This window comes from Balaenoptera ricei, chromosome 18 (assembly GCF_028023285.1).
Source record: "Balaenoptera ricei isolate mBalRic1 chromosome 18, mBalRic1.hap2, whole genome shotgun sequence".
Classification (NCBI taxonomy): domain Eukaryota; kingdom Metazoa; phylum Chordata; class Mammalia; order Artiodactyla; family Balaenopteridae; genus Balaenoptera; species Balaenoptera ricei.
Genome location: NC_082656.1, coordinates 75,203,398 through 75,228,549, shown reverse-complemented (window position 1 = coordinate 75,228,549; position 25,152 = coordinate 75,203,398). Strand labels below are relative to the sequence as shown.

The 25,152-nt window shown below is 39.7% G+C and overlaps 1 protein-coding gene and 1 pseudogene across 3 annotated transcripts in view; one reads left to right on the top strand and one right to left on the bottom strand.

Moving 5' to 3' along the window:
• Window positions 1–25,152, top strand: part of FGF14 (fibroblast growth factor 14) — a 615,412-nt gene that overhangs the window by 13,869 nt on the left and 576,391 nt on the right. The window lies entirely within an intron of this gene.
• On the bottom strand, window positions 1,188–1,919 carry LOC132352706 (small ribosomal subunit protein eS6-like; annotated as a pseudogene).

Below are 25,152 nucleotides of genomic sequence, written 5' to 3'. Positions count from 1 at the left end.
CGCCTAAGGTACTTGGGGCAGCAGTTAATTTCCCAGTAAGATGATGTTTTCTAGTGAAACATCGCTGGACTGAAAATGTCACAGGCAATTTGGCTACAGGGAAATTTCCAGCAATTTGAACCACAATTTCTTACACGAGAATCCTGATAAACTGCTCTGGCGCTAGCAGCAGATCTATGTTTGAGTAACCCTTGATGACCGTTGCTTAGTGGAGAGATGCATTAAGGAACAATTTGCTAAAAGCACAACTTTTGGAAATGGATTTTGATTTTCTGCTCCTTTCTGTTATAAAATTTGAATTGTGTTTTAGGGGGTCAATATCTATTTCTCGGTTATCTTAACGCTTAAGAATGCCACACAATTTATAAAATAATATTTTAAGGAATATCACTTGTTAAAACAAGAGCACTAATTCAATTCTCAATGGCCCTTTAAAGTTTACAAATACATAACTAGTAATGCTTTATAAGCAGCAGTTTGAATTTTTTGATTTAGAACTGGGATCCTTGTTAGAGATCCTAGTTTATAAGTTTATAAAATGCATATTTATAGGGTCACAAGCATAATTCATACAAGTAAGGGAAGGGATTCATTTGAGGTGGTGATAACAGTTGTAGACACCCTGTGCGGGGAGCAAATTAGCAGCATAAACCTAAATTCTGTCATTTCAGTGGGTAGTGAGTGATTTAACAATTTTTTTTGGGTGCCAGTTAGTGTAAAGGCAATAGACAGCTGCACAATGCAAAAGGTCTGAATGCTACAGAGTTAAGTAAAGGGTCTGAATGTTGTTGCATTAACATAGTTTTCAATAAAAAATTAAAATGTGCATCTAAAGATGCCACAGTCCAAGTTGCGTCATATGGATTGCCACAGCTATACATACACTTGCTTACTCAGTGTCTTGGTGCCCTCTAATATTTGTGAGAGCCTTCAGGAAAGGAAATTAGGGTCATTCAACTCGCTCTGTGCATCATAATCTTGCTCTCTTATTTTTATTACTCAAAGCAGAAGGAGGAGTTACCTCTGTGAATCTTGGGAACAGTTTTTTGCCTAACTATGCTTTTGCTTTCACTGTTAACAGTTTTAGCATAAGACGGATCTTTGACCCTTTCTTTCTTGTATTCTTTTAAATTGGTAGAAATACTTTAAAATATTATTGTATATATATATTTTTTTCGTGATGTCTGATCTTATTTATTTGTTACTCTTAGAACATCTCATTTTTGACTGGTCTCAGACTTAGAAGTAGAAGCTCTCAGAGAGGACAGCCTCCGTCTCTTGGCAATCTGTTCCTGGAGTTTTTCTTTGGCCTCCTTCATTCTCTTGGCCAAAAGTTTAGCATTTTCTGCAGCCTCTTCTTTATTTTTCTTAGTACGCTGTTTCTTCAGAGCAATACGCCAGCGTTTGCGTTGCAGAACACGTGGAGTAACAAGACGCTGAATCTTGGGTGCTTTGGTCCTAGGTTTCTTACGTTCTTTGTTTAGGGGCTTTCTCACAACATACTGGCGGACATCATCTTCTTTAGAGAGACTGAAAACTCTGTGGATTCTGCTAGCTCTTTTGGGCCCCAGGCGACGAGGCACAGTAGTATCCGTGAGTCCAGGAATATCCGTCTCCCCTTTTTTTACGATCACCAAATTGAGAACGCTCAGATCGGCCTCCACAGTGCAACCCTGTACAGATTTGCACTTTCTTTCTCCAGTCCTCCTTGGTCTGTAACAGGAATGCCCCTTACTCAGTAGCAGGCGGACTCATCCATGGGTCAAGACACCCTGCTTCATGGGGAAACCCTGGTTGTCATTTCCACCACTGATTTGGACCACATAACCCTTCCATTCTTCACCCAGAGCGTCAGCAGCAACTTCTGTGGCCATACGCTTCTCATAAAAGGTACGAATGAAGGTTTCTCCTTCATTCATGCCAACATACACCTCCCATTCCATTACACAGAAACGTCACTCCTTTTCCAGTTACTTGAACTGAAAAACACCCTAGGGTTCATGTGTGTAGGTTATCACCAGCATAATTTTCTATACCAAAATAATGAAATCATAGTAAATTAGAATAAGGAAACCTACCACAAATACATTCTTACTTTAAAGGTCATGGCCCAGCCCCGCTGCACCCTCACGGGCCGTAATGAGCACTAACAAATGATACGGTTCAGTGTGTCTGTGCTGGTGTCTACTTCCGAGACCACCACTTAGTGCATTGCATCTCTTGGAACAGGGCCCCACCTACCTGACCACATCAACCAGTGTTAAGTTTAACTAGCACCATCCTTGTTAGAGGTCAGCTCAAACATGAAGAAACAATAGCCAAGGCAAAGGCCTTTAGTGTGACAGGTTCATGAGTTAGAAATAATCCTAGGTACACATAATGATTCTACTGTTGTCTCTCTGGTCACAGCAGGGGCCTAGATACTGTCCAAGGAAGGAAGTCTCTTCCTCTGTGTTAAGCACTGAGCCCCACGGGGTCTGTCAGGGAAACCTTTCTGCTGTGTCAGTTCGTCTTATCAAGTGATGTAAAACTTGGGAGCTAGTCTCAAGGGTAAGCTGTGACAAAGTGAGAGAGTGGCATGGACATATATACACTACCAAACGTAAAATAAATAGCTAGTGGGAAGCAACTGCATAGCACAGGGAGATCAGCTCGGTGCTTTGTGACCACCTAGAGGGGTGGGATAGGGAGGGTGGGAGGGAGGGAGATGCAAGAGGGAGGAGATATGGGGATATATGTATACCTATAACTGATTCACTTTGTTATAAAGCAGAAACTAACACACCATTGTAAAGCAGTTATACTCCAATAAAGATGTTAAAAAAAATAAATAAAATGCCTTCCCCCCGCCCAAAAAAAAGAAATAAAATTAGATGCTGAGAACTGCAGCATAGGATGGAATGGCTGAACAGTGAGGTATGTCTACTTCCTATATCAGGCTTATTAGTCAGGCACCTTGGCGTTGGACATTATGGATTGGTACAGTCTAACTAGCACTTTAAACTTCTCTCCAATAAGTAGGCCATCTAGGTAACTTAGAAGTTAGTTTTGTTACCTCCAAATATATGGTATCTTAGTCTTTCTAGGGGGAGTAGAGGGGATTTGGAAGATTAGATAAAGGTGGAAGAGTTGCTGGGGATGGTCGGTCCTGGAGCTAAGGAAGCAATATCGATAGAGATGGACGGAATGAACTCATCCACCCTCCTTCCCCTTTTCTCTCCCATTTCGTTTTCCCTTTGCCACTGCCAATTATGTCAGGAGATTCTGCTTGTTGGACCAAATGAGGGACGGATTCGGGCTGGAGTATTCCAAATAGAATGAAGAGTCCATAGCTGTCCTTAGATAGCATTTCATGATAAATGGGGTACATTTTTTTTCTTTAACATCTTTATTGGAGCATAATTGCTTTACAATGGTGTGTTAGTTTCTGCTTTATAACAAAGTGAATCAGCTATAGGTATACATATATCCCCATATCTCCTCCCTCCTGTGTCTCCCTCCCACCCTCCCTATCCCACCCCTCTAGGTGGTTACAAAGCGCCAAGCTGGTCTTCCTGTGCTATGCGGCTGCTTCCCACTAGCTATCTGTTTTACATTTGGTAGTGTATATATGTCCATGCCACTCTCTCACTTCGTTCCAGCTTACCCTTCCCCCTCCCCGTTTCCTCAAGTCCATTCTCTACGTCTGGTCTTTATTCCTGTCCTGCCCCTAGGTTCTTCAGAACCATTTTTTTTTTTTTTTTTAGATTCTATATATATGTGTTAGTATACGGTATTTGTTTTTCTCTTTCTGACTTACTTCACTCTGTATGACAGACTCTATGGGTACATTTTTAAGTTGAAAAATACAGTGACGGTAACAACAACTGTAAAATAGGTTATGACTGGAAATTGGTTTATTTTCCCACAAAACCGACTAGCAATACCCTTGGGGTCTTTGTGCATTTTTTGTACTTTTAAATTTGTTTACTTGGCTCTCAATGGGCATACTTATCTTTTTTTTTTTTAAATTTATTTATTTTTAATTTTTGGCTGCGTTGGGTCTTCGTTGCTGCGCGCAGGCTTTCTCTAGTTGCAGTGAGCGGGGGCTACCCTTCGTTGCGGTGCGCGGGCTTCTCATTGCAGTGGCTTCTCTTGTTGCAGAGCCCGGGCTTGAGGTGCGCAGGCTTCAGTAGTTGTGGCACATGGGCTCAGTAGTTGTGGCTCGTGGGCTCTAGAGCGCTAGCTCAGTACTTTTGGCGCTCGGGCTTAGTGCCCCGTGGCATGTGGGATCTTCCCGGACCAGGGCTCAAACCCGTGTCCCCAGTGTTGGCAGGTGGATTCTTAACCACTGTGCCACCAGGGAAGTCCCTGGGTATACTTATCTAATGAATAATGCCTACTTTTACTGTAGTTTAGCCTATAAGCACTTAAAAAAATTAATACCCTTATGAAACTTATAAGCACTTTAAGGAAATTAATACCATTGTGAAAATAAAACACTATTTATAGATATAAGGAATGAGCAATTTTTATATATTTATCTCTGATTAAAATATTGCTCTGACTCTTCTTACCTATGTTTATCTATGTTCAAAGCATGGGCATTTCACTAATATACTGACAATATGATACTATATTTACATATAATTTGTTTGCTTAGCTTTAATGTTAATGCCATGAAGCTCAGAATTCACTGTGAGATATACATTTTACTTTTATTGATATTTAAATTTACTCTGGTTCACCTCTTAAATATCTCATGCAAAACTTAAACATTCCTTGATATGAATGTCATCTAAAGTTGTAAGAGAACAACCCCTCCTGTTATATCTTACTGTGCTTTGTTAAAAAAAAAAATCACCCTATTCTCCAGTAAAGTCCTGTCACTGTAAATGGGCAGAGGCTTTCCTACAGCAGGTGGACATTCTCAGGGCCAATCATACGTGGAAAGGTTCAGACATGAACTTGAACCCTGAAAGTGGGAGTTAACTGTATAGGAAAAGAAACTTCATGCTCTCCGTAATACTTCTCTTGGGTTTGGATATTAGGTTGCTAGATGTAATTAGGCATTTTTGGCAGGTTGGATGCTGAGTAGGGAGGCATCCATGTACTGAACTCCAAGCTGAAAACAGGTAAACTGTATGCTAGATTATCCAGTTCCATGATATTCTGTGTTGATTTCCTTTGTGTGATATCCAAATATTTAATTACCTTACATTTAAGTATTGCAGCCCTGCCTTGGCTGTGCACTAGAGAATTAAGAGAAGGGCCATTCACCTTTACTTGAACCAGAGTATTAAACTCAGAGCAGTGCCAATATTCCCTCTCTTGTAGCCGTCATTAGTGAGATACCCAAAGGGGAGCTGCATCTCAGGAGACATGGCTAAGACTCTAAAAGGCCTGGCTTGAAAACTTTGGAAGATCTCGGTTTTATTATCTTAAGGGATATAATAAATTTTTCCTTCAAAGCTAAATTTCTTGTTTTCTGATATCAAAAAATGTTTTATTTTTAATTACATTGCCAGGGAAGAGTGCAGTTATGAGATGATTTTTACTTCACCTTCCTAACTTGTTTATTTGGACCCCCAAACTTTAAGAACAGGTGGAATTGTTAACAGCATGTTAGCATGCTGGCGTTCTTTTGCCTTAATCTATATGCACATTTAACATCCAGAAACACATAGTAAATTTTTGCCCATTGAATTCTCTGTGCATGTGTGTGTGTGTGCATATGCATATGTGTGTATATATCTCCACATTATGTAGGTGTACATGTGATATACAAATGAATCAAACATAGGCATATCTCTTTGCTATTTCCTTATTCTCTGGTGTGAAACATACTTCCAGATGCCTCGTGGGTTTGCTGAATGAATGCGTTCAGAATAAGTTTGATTTACTTGAAAATAATATTTTTCTTAATGTCCTTAATTTAGATATCTCCAATCTAAACTGGGGAGTAGAGCTCTGAGTACAAATAACCACTTTAATAGAGGTTTTTGATGATATTATTATAGTGTTAAAAAATGAAACATTTAAAAATCTGGATTTTGATTTGCCTGGGTATTTCCCTTTAATAGGAAGCATAGAAAAACCTCAGTTTTTTTATGCCCTCCGCCATATTATAGAAGGATCTTCTGGTACAAGTCCAAGTCAGATGATTTTATCTTCTTTTGGCTTGTGCTGGCCAAGGTGTCCCCAGCCCTGTTGATTGAGATGGCTAGTTCTGTGACCCCTGTCTAAAGACCACTCAGTGTCTCTGTGTTCTTATTGTCTTCCTTTGACAACTACTGTTAGATAGGTGTATATTTTAAAACTAATTTTGGTTGCTGTTATGTATTTTTTTTACTGACAAGGACAGCAGTGTGTGTGCGAACTTTGGAGTTAGATAAAGATTGGAATCGTAGCTGTAATTTCTCTGTACCTCAGAGCTGTTTTTGTTTGTTAGCTTATTTTGTTTTTGGTAGTAGAGGGAGAATACTTCCCTTATGTGTCTGTAGTGACTAAAGGAGAATATATAAATAAAGCACCTAACAAAATACCCACCACACGGACATTTATTTATCAGTTCCTTCCACCCCATTTCCTTTTCAGAAACAATTTTAGTTTCTTTCCTACATTTTCCAGTGGGTGACCTATGCTAAAATTATTATTTTTTGTTAATTAATATAATATTTTAAAGTTTTACCTATAGTTAATCCTATAGGATACGCAAATGAATTCTTAAAAAGTGTCCAAGTAAAGGTTGAACGAAGACAGGTTTAGAGGCCCAGTAGAATCCGTGTTCTCGCTGAGCCTCCTTTTGTACTTTATGGGCCTAACCAGTTCTTTACTCACAAGCCTTCAGGGCCTAAAGGAGCCTGGAACATTTTGTATTTTGCCCAGAGTGGGACTGGCTGCAAACAGACAGTTTTGGAGTTCATGTATTGTTCTTGAGCTAAAGAACATTGTCAAATATCTGTGATAGAATATTTCAGTATCTGCCTTTCCTGTGTATCTTACAGAGTTGAGTCTTAGTCATCTGTATATACCAAAATGAGTATTTTAAAATATTTTATATGCTTTTCTAATATGTATAGTTTGTTTTTTATTGTTATCTTCCGTAATTGCTTATACCTAACAATAATTACCTCAAAAATTTTGAGGTAAATTTTATGGGTTGTTCCCATTCTCTGAGGCTTTTTACCTTAGTTATAAAGGAATGAAACATATTTTAAAGCAACCTTTCCTATCATTGTTCCGCTAAGAGTCACTGCCCAACTTTTTTTTTTTTAACTTCTTTGTATTTAAAAATCTCATTTGTAGTTTTGAACTCTTTATTTCGCTCCTGAGCTTTCATTTCATTTCACTACCCATCCCCCCACCATTGTGTATTTAAGTCTTAGTTTTGCAACTGGACATGCTGCTTACACCCTGAAAACTATAAATAGCTTATCCTGCCAATTTTGTATTATCTGTGAAAATTGTAGCCTCTTTCTTTGTTCCTACCTGACTACTTTAGGCTCTGTCATTCATTTATTTTCTTTAGGAGTAAAAATAACCTAATATTTAAAGTCTAGCTTGAATTTGCCTCTTTCAGGGGCCTTGTAGGAAATGCTCTACTTGTAGATGAGAATCCCGTCTTGGTTGGGAGAGAGGTTGGACCCCATGAGCACACTTCCCACCCCAGGACTCAGGTGACGGGGGCTGTTTCTAAGATCTGGAGCCACTGGGCTTGTGATGGCTGCTTATTACTTGGGAGTGACAACAAAAAACAGACTTCTCTTTTTCTTGGGAATACCACTGGACAACACAAATTTCAACGTGCTGGGAAAATATAGTTTAGAGAACCTAGCAAGTGAAGACGACCTGATTCAAAATGTCAATCAATGACTAGTTATTTAACTGGTTTCCTATTGAATATTTAATATGATACCAGGAGCGATGAAGTTTCACTAAAAGTTACTTTGTGCTTCCTTTAGTATTTACGTACTTTATTTATTTAGAATTATATAGTAATGGGAGTTCTTTCCAGAAGAGGCTGTGCAGCAGGAAAATACATCTTTAAGAGCACTGTAGACTGTAGGCAGTTGTAGCTACTCCTCAGAAGAGAGGCCTGGGCCACGTAAAGACATGCTGGCATCATCAGTGTGTGGCCGGTAACTGAAAACTTAGGAATGAATGAAGGACAGAGGAGAGAAAGAGGGAAAGGAGAAGGACCTAGAACAGGGTCCTTACAGACTCCAATGCTGAATAAAATAATAAGCCAGCCAGGCATTTTTATTGACAGCAGAACCAGCTGACTTATTGCTTAGAATTTGCAAAGCAATGTGAAAAATGGACTCTAGATACTACAGCTTCTGAATTAATAGTTTTTTTCTTTTCCGTAGGGTTTGAACTCAATAAAGAAAGAAGATTCATTAGGGCACACTGTTCCTTTGGTTGCGATTTTTTTGTTTTATGTGTATAGTTTTTAATCTTTTGTGGATATTTTTAAGGAGCAGGATTGAAAAAAGAAGGCAGAGGGCTTTTATTGATACTTTATTTGCTGAGTTGAGGTTGGGTTTTCTTAAACTAAGAAGTGGTTATCTTGTATGGAAAGGAATTCAGGTGAATATTTTTCATAACTGGAATTTGGAGGACACAGTCTTAAAATAGAAACTACAGTTTGTACTTCCAAATATAGCTTCCCATATAAACAGTCTTATCATCTGAAGGTCGGGTCTTTAATTTGCTTCATTTAGAAGGTAGATTTTATGTGATAGATTTAACTTGATTTTTTTAAATTGATAAAGCCTTGCTTAGTCTTCTACATCATTATCATTAAAGAATTATAATTCGTGTCAAAGAGCTGACTTTCCAGTCATTAGTAGACTCCAAAGTCTTATCCCTTTAGCTAAAACATTTTATTACCGGTATTGCACTGTCTGCCGGCTCTGATTTGATCACAGCTGTGTGGGGTACCCTGTGCTGGAATTAGGGATACGGAACACAGCTTCCTCCTGGCTCCTGCCGAGCGTCTGCCTCTAGATTGATCCTGGGTCTGGCGGTGAAGATTAACCCAAACCACACGTGGGCGTGGGTTTCATTTGGGCCAGTTCTGCTGGGTATGGTCAGCTGAAAGGACTGGCCAGTAGTTATATTTATTGAGTCCAAGTCTTCCTTTAACTACAGCTGTGGTACATTGTTCTGCCTGTCTAAACTCTCGTGTGTGGAAGTTTAGTTTTCTGCAATAGAATTCAGCAAATGTCTGTTAATTGACGTTCTCTCACATCTCAAGTGTTCTTTATACTGTGGGATCAGCATGTTTCACTAGCTAGCTGGCTATTTTTATGCAATTGTTTCAAGTTATTGGGAATTTAAACTGCATAAACTACCAATAGACCTGTGTTACTTTAGAAGATTTCACTTTAGCCCTTGATTTAAAAAACCTCCAGAAGGTTTTGCATAACAAAATCCCTTTCAGTAAATGTCTAGGGAGGTGAAAGAGTCTGACACACCTGCTTGTCGATATACCTAAAGTCTGACCTACAGCTTTAACATTTTACTTTGATATTTATTCTCCTTCAATAAAATACGTAAGGTATGGATTTTGCACTGATAAGAAAATACTTCTGCCTGCATTACCCCTCCTTCACAACTGGACATAATCTCTTAAATGAACTATCGTGCACTTAAACTTCAAACATACTTACCTTATTTTTGTATTACAGCCATTTGCGTCTATTAAATTGTAAATTCCAGTAAGATCTGAGACGCCAGTGAGATCAGTAACTCATTATTTAATGTTCAGTACCTAGAGGAGTGTCGTGCAGATAGTAGTAGATCCTCAGAAGATACTTAATAATTGACTTGATTGAATTATTCATTTTTAATATCTCTTCAATGTGTAATCTAGAGAAGATAGGACACTATAGGGAGGAGGTGTAAATAATGGTAGCACCCTCTTTGTATTTGGAAACTACACCCAGGAAACAATATTACTGAACCAGTTTATTCCGAATTTGCACATCCAAAGAAACTTCAGGTCTAATCTAGTACTGTGTTGCAGCACGGGTCATGCTACAGTCAGACTTAGACTGTCAGGGTTGGAAGGGTCCTGATATGTCACCCGTCTCAACCTTCCATCCAGTGCCTGAGTTCCTTCTGTAGCAGGGGGGGGGGTCAACCTTGGCCACCTATTTGAATGACTTGAGGAGCTTCAGAAACCCAGTGTTCAAGTTTCGCCTCAGTCCAGTGTTATAAGCATCTCCATGGGCGGGACCTGGGCATCAGTCTTTTTAGAAACTCCTTAGGTTAGGGGTCCCCAGGCCCCGGGGAGCTGGGCCGCACAGCGGGAGGTGAGCGGCGGGCAAGCGGGGCGAGCGAGCGAAGCTTCATCTGCTGCTCTCTGTCACTCACATCACCGCCTGAGCTGTCTCCCCCCCCACCCCCCACCTCGGTCCACGGGAAAAGTGTCTTCCCCAGAACTGGTCCCCGGTGCCAAAAAGGTTGGGGACCACTGCCTTAGGTGATTCCAGTGTGCGGCAGTCAAGGTTCAGAACCATTGTTCTATAAAATCTCTACCAATTGTTTTCCCAGTCTGATTGAACTCCTCTGGAGATGAGCACCTCACTACCAATCTTAATCTTATGTTTATTCCATTTATTCAAATAGTGACTTAATTATGAGTGTTTAAATTATATACTAGTTAAATTACATAACATAAATCAAGCTTTTCAATTTAATACTCAACTATTGATAAACAACAGTGAAGAGAAAGTGACATTTAAATTTGAATTATCTTCTTTCAAGTAGTACTGCAGCACTTTTGAATGACTTCCGGAAGGCTGATCATGAAAATCACTTCAATCATTTTCAGTTTTACTTTAGCAGTAATCAGGTTACTTGGTGTGACTCAGATGAACATCCTGCTCTGTCTTGGAGTATCATATGGTCATTTCAAGTTCTTGTACCTGGGGAAACAGAAGAAATGGACAGATTATTTTTGTATTTACCTGCCCATACCCGTTAGGTAGACCCTTTTGGAAATGTACTAGCTTCTTAGGAGAGTAATATGCCATCTGGGAAACTTCAAATATACTGAAAGGGGAATGGCGAGGGTTTGGTTTTGTAAAGCTCTTTGATTTTAGAGAAGAATTTTTAGAGAAAGCTGTATGTAACCACACATAGATACATACACACCTGCATTCTTGCTTAGGAACTTATCTATCCTGAGACCACTTACCTGTATATCAACTCATTTGAGTGCTTTTGCATTTCCTTTAATCCTTTAGAAGGATCTAGGTACTAAAAGTTAGTATACAGCATCATTATTAAATACTCAACTAGTTGTGAGTCAGACAAACCTGGATTTGAGTCTCATCCCCACCTCTCCTCACTGTTCGGCCTAGGGCAAAAGTTATTATTTAATCTCAGTTTATTTGTAAAGTAGAGATAATGACACATATGTGGTAGGGATGTTGTGAGGATTAATATTAATAATGCATATAAAATCTCATAATAGCCCCTGGGTTATAGGAAATGCTCATTAACTTAAATTTTTTTATACCACTTATTGAGGAATGATTGACATGTAAAAGAACCATACATATTTAATACATACAACTGATGAGTTTAATGTATACAACTGATGAGTTTGTATACAGTTGTATACAACTGTACATGTTTAATGTAAACATATTTAATGGTGTTATCACCACCATCAAGGCCACAGACATATCCATTACTTCCCAAAGTTTCCTCTCGTCCCTATTATTATTATTATTATTGTCATTGGTAGGAACACCTAACATAAAATCTATCTTCTTAGAAAATTTTAAATATATAATAGAGTTTTGCTAGCTGTAGGCATATGCTGTATAGTAGGTCTCCAGAACTTATTTATATTGCATAACTGGAACTTTGTGCACTTTGACATTTACCTCCCTATTTCCACCTCTCCTCAGTCCCTGGCCATCACCATTCTATTCTCCGCTTCTATGGGTTTGACTTTTTTAGATTCCACATATAAGTATGATCATCCAGTATTTATCTTTCTTTGTCTGGCTTATTTCATTTAGCCTAATGTCTTCCAGGTCCATGCATGTTGTCACAAATGGCAGGATTTCCTACTGTTTAAAGGCTGAATGATATTCCATTGTATATATTTTCTTTATCAGTTCATCCATTGTTGGACATTTAGTTTGTTTCCATATCTTGGCTATTGTGAATAATGCTGCAATAAACATGGGAGTACAGATATTTCTTCGAAATATTGATTTTAATTCCTTTCGATAAATACCCAGAAGTAGGATTGTTGGATCATATGGTAGTTCTATTTTTAATTCATTGAGGAATCTCCATACTGTTTTCCATAATGGTCATACCAATTTACATCCCCGCCAACTGTGTTACTGGGGTTCCCTTTTCTCCATATTCTCACCAACATTTGTTATCTTTTGTTTTTTTATAATTGCCATCCTAACAGGTGTGAGGTGGTATTTCATTGTGGTTTTGATTTGCATTTTGATGGTTAGTGAGGTTGAGCACCTTTTCATATACTTGTTGGCCTTTTGTATATCATCAGTATTACTGGGCAGATTACAATAGTTGTAAAATAAGATCTTTTAAGACAGTAGCAGGACAAAATTCCGGGGTTAGTTCTGTAAAGAACATCATCTTTTCTCTCCTTTATAAAAAAAAAAAACTACCCTCAGACATAGTCTTGGATTGTGCCTTCACTAAACTGACTTTCCTGTTGAGAGCCCTAATGCTCATAGCACATGGGTGAGGATGGGTCTCTTTAAGGCCATACATATAGCCTAGGAGATGGTTGAGGTCCTTTGGTTTCCTCTGGGTTACCAGGAAAGCTAGTCTTTAAGATGGCACTCTTTGGTCATCTAAGGCCCTCCTAGCATCAATTTATTGCTAGTCTTCTTGTCTGCTACGTGTAGAGTTGTCAAATAAAGTAAAGGACACCTGTTTAAATGTGAATTTCAGATAAATAAATAAGTAAATAAATATTATAAGTATGCCTCAAATTGGGACAGATTTAAACTAAGAAAAAAAAATCATTATTTAACTGAAATTCAAATGTAACTGGGCATCCTGTAGGTTTCTTATTTTTATTTTTTTCCCCTAAATTGGGCAATCCTACCTATATGCTATGTAAGAATATTTTGGATTAGATGCTAGGCAGGTTTTATCCTGGAGTAAAATGGTAGTATTTCCAAATGAAGTGGAGGGAAATACTGCTTATATAAGTGAAAATCTAGATTATAGCATTAAGATGGCTTCATTTGTTGAAATATTATAAATATAATTGTTACAGGTTGATACTAATAAGTAAAATTAGACAATGATGATGCAGATAGAAGAATGTCTGTTTCTCTAATCCCAAGAATTTAAATTAATTCTGAACCTAAGTTTCTTCCAACTTGATACATATGGCATATTAAAGAACAAGTGTGATACGGGCTTCCCTGGCGGTCCAGTGGTTAAGACTTCACAGTTCCGTCGCAGGGGGCACGGGTTCAACCCGTGTTTGGGGAAGCTCCGCATGCCGCGAGGTGAGGCCAAAAAAAAAAAAGAGCATGTGTGATAGTATAAGTGTATCCTATTTTAATAAAGTCTGAAGTTACAAAGGATCAAAGTATGATTATTCATGCTTCTGAATAATTCCTTACTCAAGTGTATTTAAAACGTTATGTACAAACATTTTATTTACATATATTTTAATGTAGCATTTCCTGTTCACCCCAGAACATATTGAATTGTCCCTTCTGTAAACTTTTAAAGCACTTACTTTGATATTCATTCATTCGTTCATTCTTTTTAACATTACTAAGCATCTTCTGAAATGTGCCAAGAATTGTGTTTGGTGCTGGGGATACAAAAATAAGACAGAATGGCTGCCCACGTCGCGCTCACAGTATAGCTCTGGAAGGAGAGGGGTAATATTGATATTATAATGCAGTGTGACAAGTGTTATAACAATGAACGAATTGCTTCTAGATCCACGAAAAGTAGCTTGGTGGAGCTTCACCAAATAGTTTGCATTGAAACTGGGTTTTCAAGGATGGATAAAAGTTTGCCGGAGAAGAGACTTAAGGCCATTTTAGGGAGAGAGAGAGAGAATGAAAAACACTCCAGTACCCCAGCCTATGAAAGAAGCTGGCAGAACTGGTTGACTGTAAGAAGATGCAGGGAGGGAGGGCTCTGGAAGCAGTAGACGCCGTGGAGCTGGCGATTAGGTTTAAGGACAGGCAAGATGAGCCTGTGAAGAGTGTTTTCTATCCGGTTATAAGTTTTGATTTTATTGTCTAGTCAACGGGCAATCACCCAAAGTTTTAAGTCAGTGAGACCGAACTCTTTGTGTCTCAGGAATATACCTGAAATATAGAAAGACAGGTGGCCAGTTGTCGTTGCAATAGTTGATGGGCGATCACGCGATCACATGGGAATAGAGCAGTTGTAGCAGGAGCTTAGAGATCTTGGGCCGGAAACATTGCTAAGAATTACTAGGATTTGAACAATTTTTCTGGCTGGTTTTGTTTTTTGTTTTTGTGTTTTTGGTATAGGGGCAGAAGTTTTGAGTATAAAAGATAAGGTTAAGTCACGCGTGTGTGTGTGTGTGTGTGCGTGTGTGTGTGTGATCTCCCCAAGGCCTTAAGGTCATTAGAGGCAGGGCCCCTCTCCTAACACTTCTGTTTGGTACCCACAACACATCAAACAATGCTCAAAAAATTCTTGTTACATTTGAACAAGAAACACAAAACGTATAAGATGGGGCATATTTGTGTATCTGTACTTTCTTACTATTTTGATAAATCTATTGGGTATTACAGGAATAACCCTGGATGCATAGTGGAAAATTCATTCTTCACCCGCTTTCGTTAAAAAAAATAATCCAGTATCTGATAACATAATGATCTCATTAAAATTACTCTTTGTATTTAATAATGTCTTTGTCTTGTAATTGTTACCATTTACTTTAAATGTAATTGTCTCTAATCCTTTTAAGTTTTGATGTGTCAATAGAATTGTTCATTTTACAGTTAAAGAATTCTGCTAGGGAAGTCTGAGACAGACCAAATCATGAAGTTTGAATTCATAGTTGTAGTTTTGTGCCTCAAAGCTGAAGACATAAATCCTGAGACCAAGAAGCAGCAAGCAGTGATGCTAATAGGAAAGCTTCCGTGTTCCAAGAAGTGTATCACTTTATATACAGAACAATAGTGTGCTCTTTAAGTATTATTACATATGAATTCTTTATTTTTCTGGGTAATTTTTTTTACTTTGCTGACATCTAATGCTATTTGATTGTAAGTGTAGGTTCACATGGGTGCATTAAGGGAAACACACCCGTTGAGGAGGTCCTGAGCGAGGTTCTCAGACACCCAGACTCCAAGGTGGCAAAGCTTAACCTTGAACAGGTAAAGAGCCACCTGGCCACGGAGTAGGAAGACAGTGTGACCTTGTGACATCCTGTCTGATAACGTCTGCAGCGAGATACTGTGTCACCATGACTCAGCACCACTCACACATTGATTCCGCAGCACAGGGAACACACAGAAGAGCAGAGCTGGCCTGTCAGATGGCGCTTAGTTTGAGACGCTGCACCTGCATTCTCAACAGTGCGTCTCTCACGTCCCTGCGTCTCTGACGACAGCGCGAGAAAGCAGAATGCGCCTGGGCAGTTTCTGTTCTGGCTTCTGCGGAGGGGAGGGCGTGCAGCAGGGTACATGCCGTGCTCCTTTCTCTGTGCTGCGGCGCCCTGGTGGCCACCCCCCGGGGCCTTTCCGTGAAGGACAGTGACAGGAGAACACCGAGGTGTCCGGAGCCTCCCTGTGGCTGAAAAGCCACATTCCACTGACACCAGCGCTCCAGGGTCAGGCTGTGTGACAGATGGGCCAGTGGTCCCATGGCTTAGGTGGCAGAGACACGTGTGGTTAGTTTGTCAGTGAGGAGTCAGATGAGTTGACTAGTCTGTTGATTGAGAGCTCAAGTACATCCTTGATGAAATCTCTCTGGAACAAGTCCTGTGAAACGGTGCGATGACTGTTGTCACACAAATGGCTGGATTCTCTTAAAGAAAAGAATTCTCCTTATTGGCTCTTCCTCCTATTCATTTAGGTCTGGAGGATCCAATTATACTTTAGCTTTTTCTGTTACTGAGTTTAGAGATGAGACAGGTCAAGTCACTTCTTACATAGTTCTTTTGTGGGGACAAAAACCCTGAAAGGTGGCGTTTGTGGGCCTTTAATATCAGCATTAAAAAGCAAGTGAACAGTATTTTCTTTACATGTAAGGAAACAATGGCTAATGTAAAGTAATTCTGAAATGGAGTCATGCATTCTTGTCAGGACTGGTAAATCTTTTAAACTATTATCATTTCTGTCATGCATTTTATGTCTTAAGTAGAACAGGATATTTTTGCTGGAACTATCAAGTAAACTCAGTATGTTAGCTTCCCAGGGACTCTGAAGCTTTGAATGCAGAGGAAGAGGAGTTCCGACGAGAGAAAAAAAGATCTTCTGAATCACCTCTGATCAGAATTCAGAGGCAAAAAGGGGAAAAACTATGTTTATTACCTCATTTGTATGTGGTAAAATTTTCATGTATTTTATTTCTTTTAATTTTGAAAGCTATTCTATGAGGTGTATACACACACACACACACATATATATGGGGTTTTTTTTGCTAATGAGGAAACAGGCTCAGAGTTGAGAAGGTGGTTTAAAACACCTGTCATGTGTTAGTGTGTTAGGAGCTGAACATGTGTTCTCTCATTTAATCCTCAAAATCAATTTCATTCTTTTAGGTATGCGAATTAGATTCGGCTAGATTATACTGTGGTATCAGACAGACCCCAAATATCAGTGGCCTAATAATGTAAAGGTTTATTTTTTGCTCACACCACATTGACTATGGTGCCAGGTGACTTTCTGGGGCGACTCCTCCTTGCAGCTACTTGGCAGTTGAGGCCAGGGGAAGCGCCGTCACCCTGCAGTTGCACTGCCCAGGTCGAGGGGCTGCCTCGTGGCTGTGGCAGGGAAAAAGCAACAGAAAACACACGCATGGGGGTTTCACACATTACTTGCCCTCATCGCCCATTGGCCGGAGCTGGTCCCATGGTCTCAGCGCCCTGTAGGAGGGTGGGAAGTGTAAGGCAGCAGGTGCGGAGTGGTGACCGTCACTGCGTCTGCCACTGAAGACAGTGGCGGAAGACTGGTGTTCAGAGAAATCAGAGCCTGTTCCCCATTTACACGTTTCGTAATTGGTAGACTTAGTTCTTGAAACTAGGTCTCTCTGGATCCAAGGAACCCTTCCATGCCCTCTGCCCTCACCCCACCCCACGCTCTGAATATTTTGGTGGTTGAAAGTTATGTGTAGGTCTGTGGTAGCCAACCTCCAAGATGGCCCTGGTGAGCCTTGCCTCCTGCGTTCATGCCCTCTTGTGGTTTCCTCCCTCGGTGAATAGGGCTGACCTGTGTAATGAGTACACTACTGCAGAAACGACGCAGTATGACCTGAGACTAGATCATAAAAGATAGTGGCCTCCTGCTGGCTCTCTCTTGGATCATTTGGCTCTGGGGAAAGCCAGCCACTATGATGTGAGGGCAACTAACGCAGCTCTGTGGAGCTCCCACGTGGCCAGGAACTGAGGCTTCCTGCCGACACCCAGAACCAACTGGCCAACCATGAGAGTGGCCCATCTGAGAGTGGATGCATCAACGAGTCAGCCTTCCGATGACTGAGCCCAGGCCAGCACCTGGACGGCAACACCATGAGAGACCCCAAGCTAGAACCACCCCGCTAAGATGCTCCCAGGTAATTCTTGACCCACAGAAACTGCGTGAGATGGTAAATGCTTACTGCTGTTTCAAGTTGATAAGTTTTGGGGTGATTTGTTACATAGCAATTGTTAACGTATACAATACAGACCCTTTTGGTTACTTCCTTTCATTGTGTTTTTTCCTCAACTCTGGATTCTTCCTGCTTATGACCGTGAGTTTTAAAACTAGCTGAATTATAAAGTGGTTCATTTCACAGTGATTGTCACACAACAGTATGTAAGGAAATTGTAGCTGAATAAGTCTTATTCAATCTAGTAGTTGTAAGCAAATTTGTTGTAAAGATCTGTACTAAAAAATGATATACTGTGCTAGTTCAGAAGAGAATTTTTGCAATCTGTTTTCCAACAAATATGTGTTTTTCTGCTTTAAGATATTATCTGTTTGAGATTATTTTATATTTTAAATCACTTTGTGAAGTTTGGAGAAAGAACAAGCCAGGACGTTTTTATGAACACTTTATCGTAGGGAGGAAGACAGGATATAGAAGTAACTGCTGGCTTCTTGGCAGGGAGGAGTGTTTTCAGTGTTTTGGTCAGTGCTGTGTTGCCTGGGCAGAAGGAGGATAGAATTTATAAAAAACAGAATCCTGCAGTGGAGGGCAGACAGCCACGTGTGAGGCTTATTATTACTGGCATCACTGATGAACCAAAATGTTCACCAAATCCACACGTGGATCACAGACTTAATTATGTCCTGGATGCCATGCCTCATCATTTTCATGTGATTCTGTATTGTTGATACTTAGATTATTAATCAAGGAACGTGTGATATTTAGAAATATAATTATTTTCAGAAATATTATAATCTGGAACACCAGCATGACGTGTACTGATATCATGTACCTTTATGTTTTTTAATCACTCACGTTTTACTCTTGAATGTTGTACAGTCTTTCAGAAATGGTCTTTAAGCTGGAGGTCCCAGCGCTTCCCAGGGTACCAGGAGAGAGAAGGTTGATACGAGTCAGCTCTTGCCAGAGTCTGTGAAGCCCTGTAAGGCAACAGGATGCTATACTGTTCTATTTAACGTCTTCCTAATATATGTTTCAAAATCTTTGTTCTATTGGATGAGAAGAAATTTTCTTTTTTTTTTTTTTTTTAAATTAATTAATTAATTAATTTATGGCCGTGTTGGGTCTTCGTTTCTGTGCGAGGGCTTTCTCTAGTTGTGGCAAGCGGGGGCCACTCTTCATCGCGGTGCGCGGGCCTCTCACTATCGCGGCCTCTCTTGTTGCGGAGCACAGGCTCCAGACGCGCAGGCTCAGTAATTGTGGCTCACGGGCCCAGTTGCTCTGCGGCATGTGGGATCTTCCCAGACCAGGGCTCGAACCCATGTCCCCTGCATTGGCAGGCAGATTCTCAACCACTGCGCCACCAGGGAAGCCCTAGAAGAAATTTTCTTAACGAAAGCCTCTTTGTTGGCTATTCATGCCCATTTCTCTCCACACCCCCATCAGCGAATTCTGTCTTTCTCTCCTCTAAATTTTCTATCTTGGCTTACTTTGTGCCAGCAGAAGTGATTAGAGAGAACATCATTTAGATGAAACAAGGCATTCTTTTTGGAAACTTGATTATCTCATAGCAACATAGCAAAGGCAGAAAGATAAATGAATATACATTACATTCACATATGAAATTTTGTATGTTTACATATACAACCATAGATATAGACATTATATATGTATATTTATGTTTATTTCTTCATATGTAACAATGCATATGTATAACAGCTGGGAAGCAGAGATTGGGGTTCAGGCCTAAGGACCTGAACAAGGTGAGTGAGCTGATGAGAGATGCATTGAAGGAACATCTAATAGATGTTAGGAAACAAACAAAAACAAAGACTCAAAGATAACTCCAAGGTTTCTAATTAAAAGACATACTTTAACCTACGTAGGGATATATAAGTACAAAATTTTGACATACGTAGCAGTTTTTATTGATAGAACCCAGAGAGGTAGCTATGGCAGGAATTATCATCATTTTGTGAATGAGCAAACAGCAGCTCAAAGAATTTTAATTGACTTGCTTAAAGTCTTACAGTGAATAAGGAACAAAACTGGAAGTTGAATCTGGGGGTTCTGTCTTCAGATCAACTTAGATCTCTCTATTTCCAGAGATTCCTCAATCCAGGGTCCATGCGTGGTTCTCTGGGGATCCATAAAGTGTTAAAATGTCATGTATACTTGAGTGTATGTCTGAATTTTCTTGGTTGGAGGACTCAGACTTCGAGATTGTCAAATTGGTCATGACTCAACAGAACTTAAGAACTTTGTTTCTCCTTGGTTACTGTCTGACCCACGTGACTAAGAGGCTGATGAAGTCGGAGGGGCAGTCCTGCCTAATGACTCGATCACGGAAAAGCGCATTCCCAGAATGGAGGCACCTCGTGGTGAGAAGAATCCTGAGTGTGGAATGAAGAGAAAAGAGCAAGACTGTTGAATTCAGTGAATTTTTAAAGGAAAACTTTTACTTGGGACTGAGCTGGCTCTGGATCCCAGTTAGGAAAACAGGTCGGACTTAAGAGCTTAGGTCTCATAGATTTTGTGACTAGGCAAAGGACTTGCGACTCACCTGTATATGCATGGGGTTTCCGGTCCCTTCTGGGTTCTTCCTACAGACAGTAGATTTAGCACTCTGCTGCGGGCTGATGACCACCTGCAGAGGAACTGAACGGGGAAGTTTGGGGAGACTGTGGTTTCTGACCCCCGTCAGCTTGCTGCTGTGGATGGTTCCAGTGAGGGAGGTGGGTGCCTTTTGTTGAAAACAGGCTTAGATTTTGTTATCAAGGGCCTTTCTCTGCCATTTTATAGTCTAACCTCCAATAGATCTGTTTATACTCCGTAAGTGAAATATTGTTAGGCTTAAATGGCACTATATAAAAATGTCCATTGAGAAGTTCTTTGGTTGCCACAATTCTTTTTTTTTTTTCCCCTCAGCAGTAGTAAACAGGAAACATTCTTAAGCATGAAACAGTGAAGAACTAAAGTGGTGAGGCTGGAATCTGAAACTGCATGAACCAGTGTAGCCTACAGAAGAATACTTTGGTAGGAGTTACTGTGAACATGCTAGCAACTTCCTAATGTTGAATTGAGTCCACCATGAGGTTATGGCCTGTTATAAAAACTTTGAAACCATAAGAACAAATTGACATGAAAGTAGTGTCAGGGTAAAGCATCCCTGATGGCTCGTAACCTCAAGCATGGCCCCCTGAAACGTTTTACAGCACAACCGCTCTTGATCCTTCGAACGTTTACTAAGGAAATCAGTGCTATCACATTAATATGGATGTGCACGTTTGTGCTGTTGGCAACTAATTTAAAAAGCTTAGAGAAAAATCCTGTAACACAGCGTCTTCTCTCTAATAAAAAGGTAACAATAACAGTTTCCATCAGATCCACTGCCATGAACCAGGGTATCCAAATGATCTAAAATGGTTTGGCTCTGCCTCTCTCTCGGGTAGAGACAAGAAAGTTGAAAGTGTGTTTTGGGGCTCAGATATTCAAATGCAGTTAAATCACGGTTAAGACCTTTCTTCAAGAAAAGATCCTATGAAAAATTCAGATATTTCCCCGTTGAATGGTAAATATGAGGGTAAAGAATCTCGGCTATAAATTTGTGGGGATGGATAGAGAGGAAGTCATTCAAACCCTTCAGAATGGCAACAAGACAGAGAACTCCCAGCAGCCGTCATCAGCGGCTGACAGTGACATCATAGTGAAAAAACAAAATGTTACATGTTTTCTCCAGTTTGAGGAGATGCCTTTTGTTTTCCCTTGTGGAATCACAGTAAACATTCATCTTAATGGCAGTCGCATGCCATGGGAAAAGGAGTCTTTTGCAACAGAATTTAGTTGACGCGTCTTTGAACACGTAGTGTTCTAATCCAGCTTGTAACAGAACATCCATTTTTATAGCTCTTTACAGTTTACAAAGCTCTTTGAATATTTATTATCTCATTGAATAGGCTGGAGTCCTATCTCTGATTTCCCAGCTGATCTACCATGTGAAACGCAGAAAACTGCTAAACCTCTCCCAGGTTCACTTTCTTTTTCTTGCAAAATGAGGAAATTAGTGCCATCCTAAATGAGTGGGCTTTTTTTCAAATAGATTAATAAGAGTGTGTTTTCTCTATAAATAAATTAGCAACCACAGTAACCGAAGGTCACAATCAACTGATCTCAATGTGAAGTCGAATCAACTATTTAATTTGAGCTTTGGAGTACATTAATTTTTACAGATGATTAGAAGAGCTTGGTGCAGAATTACATCTCAGTACCTCTGATATGTCAGTGTTTTTCTTTCACGTGCGTATATCTTAAAATAACCAATTTTTAGTGTATTTCATGTGATAATAAAGCTAACTCAATCTGTAGTAGAATAAAAAGCACATGCTTTAATGGTTTAGTTTTCTTAACAGGCTCATTATTTTCAATTAATTTTTTTCTATGGAACGTAAATCTTTTTCTTTTTCGATACCTCAAAAAAGTAACTTTTTCCACTTGGATTTAATTGACATGTAATTTTTTTATTCTTCATAATATGGCTAAAGATAACTCAGTATTATTTTAATCAGTTTTTAAAATTTTTATACTGCAATATAGTTATTTAAAGTTTGAATTCTTTTTCCTGTATTTGTACGGACTTCACAAATAAGTGTCAAAATGAAATCCTCCCTATTTGTTTTGGCAGTGAATGAAATAGTGGTGTGGGTAGCATTGGGGAGGCGGAAATTTCCCCATTTACCCCTCTTGAGTTCTTGTGGCTCAGATTGACACGACAGGTTAGCAGGGGAAAAAGAAACAAATTTAACTGGTTAGCCTGGACTCTTTTAGAAATGGGACCTAAGGAGTGGCTAACGCAGGCAACTTTTATATTTTTTAGACAAAGAAACAATCAATTTGAGAGGAATTGACAAGACAAAGAAATTTAGGTTTGGGTGCTTAATTAATAAGGAGTTTAAGCAAAGTTTGGGTAGTAAATTAGTAAAGAAGTAACAACGTTTGATAATACAGGCTTCTCAGGCCCAAACTCCCTATCTCTGGAGACAAGGGAGGGTACCTTTCACATGGGAGATTTATTTCCTGCTTTCAGGGAGACAGGAGGGTCAAAAGTGTCCCTCTTGCATTGGCTGTTTCTTAAGTAACTTTAATTCAAAATAATCAATACGCCATTGAGGCATATTTTGGGGTGGCTTCCCCTGGGCCCCCAAAGTTGCACGGTTTCTGTGCTCCACAAACTCATAATTTGGCAAAAGGAAGAGAGATACACGCATACTTATTGAACATGCAATACTAAGTTAAGAACGTAGGATTGTACATAGAGGTGGAACCGTTGCTTTTGTCTGCAGGCAAGACTAAGGGCCCCCATGTCACTCTGTTCATATGGCAATTATCCTGTTGATAATGTTTTATTATAATGAGTAAAGTTCCCATTTCATCTGCTAATAATTTAACCACTTTGGGCAGAAGCACTCTTATTTATCTCAGTGTATTTAGTCCTTACCTTTCTTTATGCTTATTAAATATTTATTGAATTCAGTTTGGTGGACAGAAGTCAGAAGAGCTCACAGAGGAGCTAACACTCAGCAAATGAGGTGACGTTCATGGTGGGCCTTGAAGAATGATGAGGCAGAAAAAGGAAAGAACAGAGGTGAGAAGGGAAGTTCCAGTCCAGCAAAAATCATGAAGGAACAAAAGTTTGTGAAGTGTTTGGAAAATGGCGATAGAGGGGCTGGAAATGGAGATGGAATGGTAAACCCAGGCCATAATTTGAAGGGCCTTGACTCTGGTGGTAATGAATTTAGAATCTTCTAGAAGTAGTGAGGAAGCTGCCAGAAGCAATGACACCAGAAAGAAGGCCATGACAATAGTCCAAATAAGAGAAGATGGAGTCTTGAACTAAGACAGCGGCCTTGGGAGTGCAGAAGAGGACGTGAATTCAAGAGACAAAGAAGCCTGATGGAGCCTGAGTTCCTGATGCTATGATATTGCTGTATCAGCCCTGGACACTTACACTTGGACTGCAATTTGAGAAATAAAAAAAATTCTATCATGTTTAAGCTAATGCTCCTCCTGGGCCGCAGATAATTGCAGGATGAGAGTGCTGGGCATTTGACATGCTGTTGACGGGAACGTTTCTTTTTACTTTGGGACAGCTCTGATTTGACTGTCTGTCTTGAAATGGGATGCCCTGAAAAGAGCATATCAGTTAATAATGCAGTGTTTTATAATTTACTCCTTAATTTATTAAGACACTGAGATATTATCTGTTACATAATTTTGATGTGGGTACCTTAACCCACCCTCCTTTTTTTCCATTATAAATTCTACAAATCAGACAATGATATAACTTGACTAGGAGATATTGTAGAATTACCTTCAAATGAAACAGCAAACTGCTAACTTCTTTGCTTTGCAGTTTATGCCCTAGGTGCAGAGACATCCTGGTGTTCATGGCCTATTTTACGCATCACTTCTTCAACAGACAGGCTCTGTGCACTAACAGAATGAATGTGTCTGCTGCTGATGCAGTTGTGCGTGTGTGTGTGTGTGTGCGTGTGCGTGTGTGTGTGTGTGTGTGTGTGTACTTTGCAACATTTAGAGTAGAGTGTACCATGGGAACTGGCTTGGCTAAGATAGAACATGAAGAATAGTATTTCAAGGGAGAGCAAAGTCCATCTAAGGAAATTTCTGAGACAGGTGTGAATGATTAGCTATGGGGAGTGGTCATTTTCCTCCTTGACATTGACTTCCAAAGATAATTGCACTCTTACCATCTCCAATTTTTCTCAGCTTACTGTGGAGATATTACCTATGATTTATGCAAACTTGAAGTGAGTACTTACATTTTCATCTTGTACTACCTCTTGAGGTTATAAGTTTACTAAGTAACTAGCACTGCATGGAACACCATTTTTTTCTTAAAATTATGTCACTCGTTTTTAGAGGATGTGGACAAGCCCGATCATTCCTTTTTAACCTGCTGCATCTCCTCCATGGCATTAAACATTTTGAATCAAGATACTTCCATCTAGGCTAAAATGCATGGGCTTATCTGCCCTGAAGTAGTGCAAGCAGTGTACATTTGGGGGCAAGTAGTTTAATTATTTGATAGGTTAGTTTTCAGATCTGTAGAATGTTCCTAACAAGGTCTTCTTGGAATTGTATCCATATGTAGTTAGTAAATTTGATATGAAGAACACGATGTTCCATGGCTTTAAAGTGGCCACAAGCTGACAAAAGGCACGACCCTGATCCCCCATCACAGCAGGTTTTTACACACGGCGCACCCCTTTTTGGGTGTGTGCTAAGATATTGCTTTACGTGGCATTAATTATTGCTGAGTAAAAA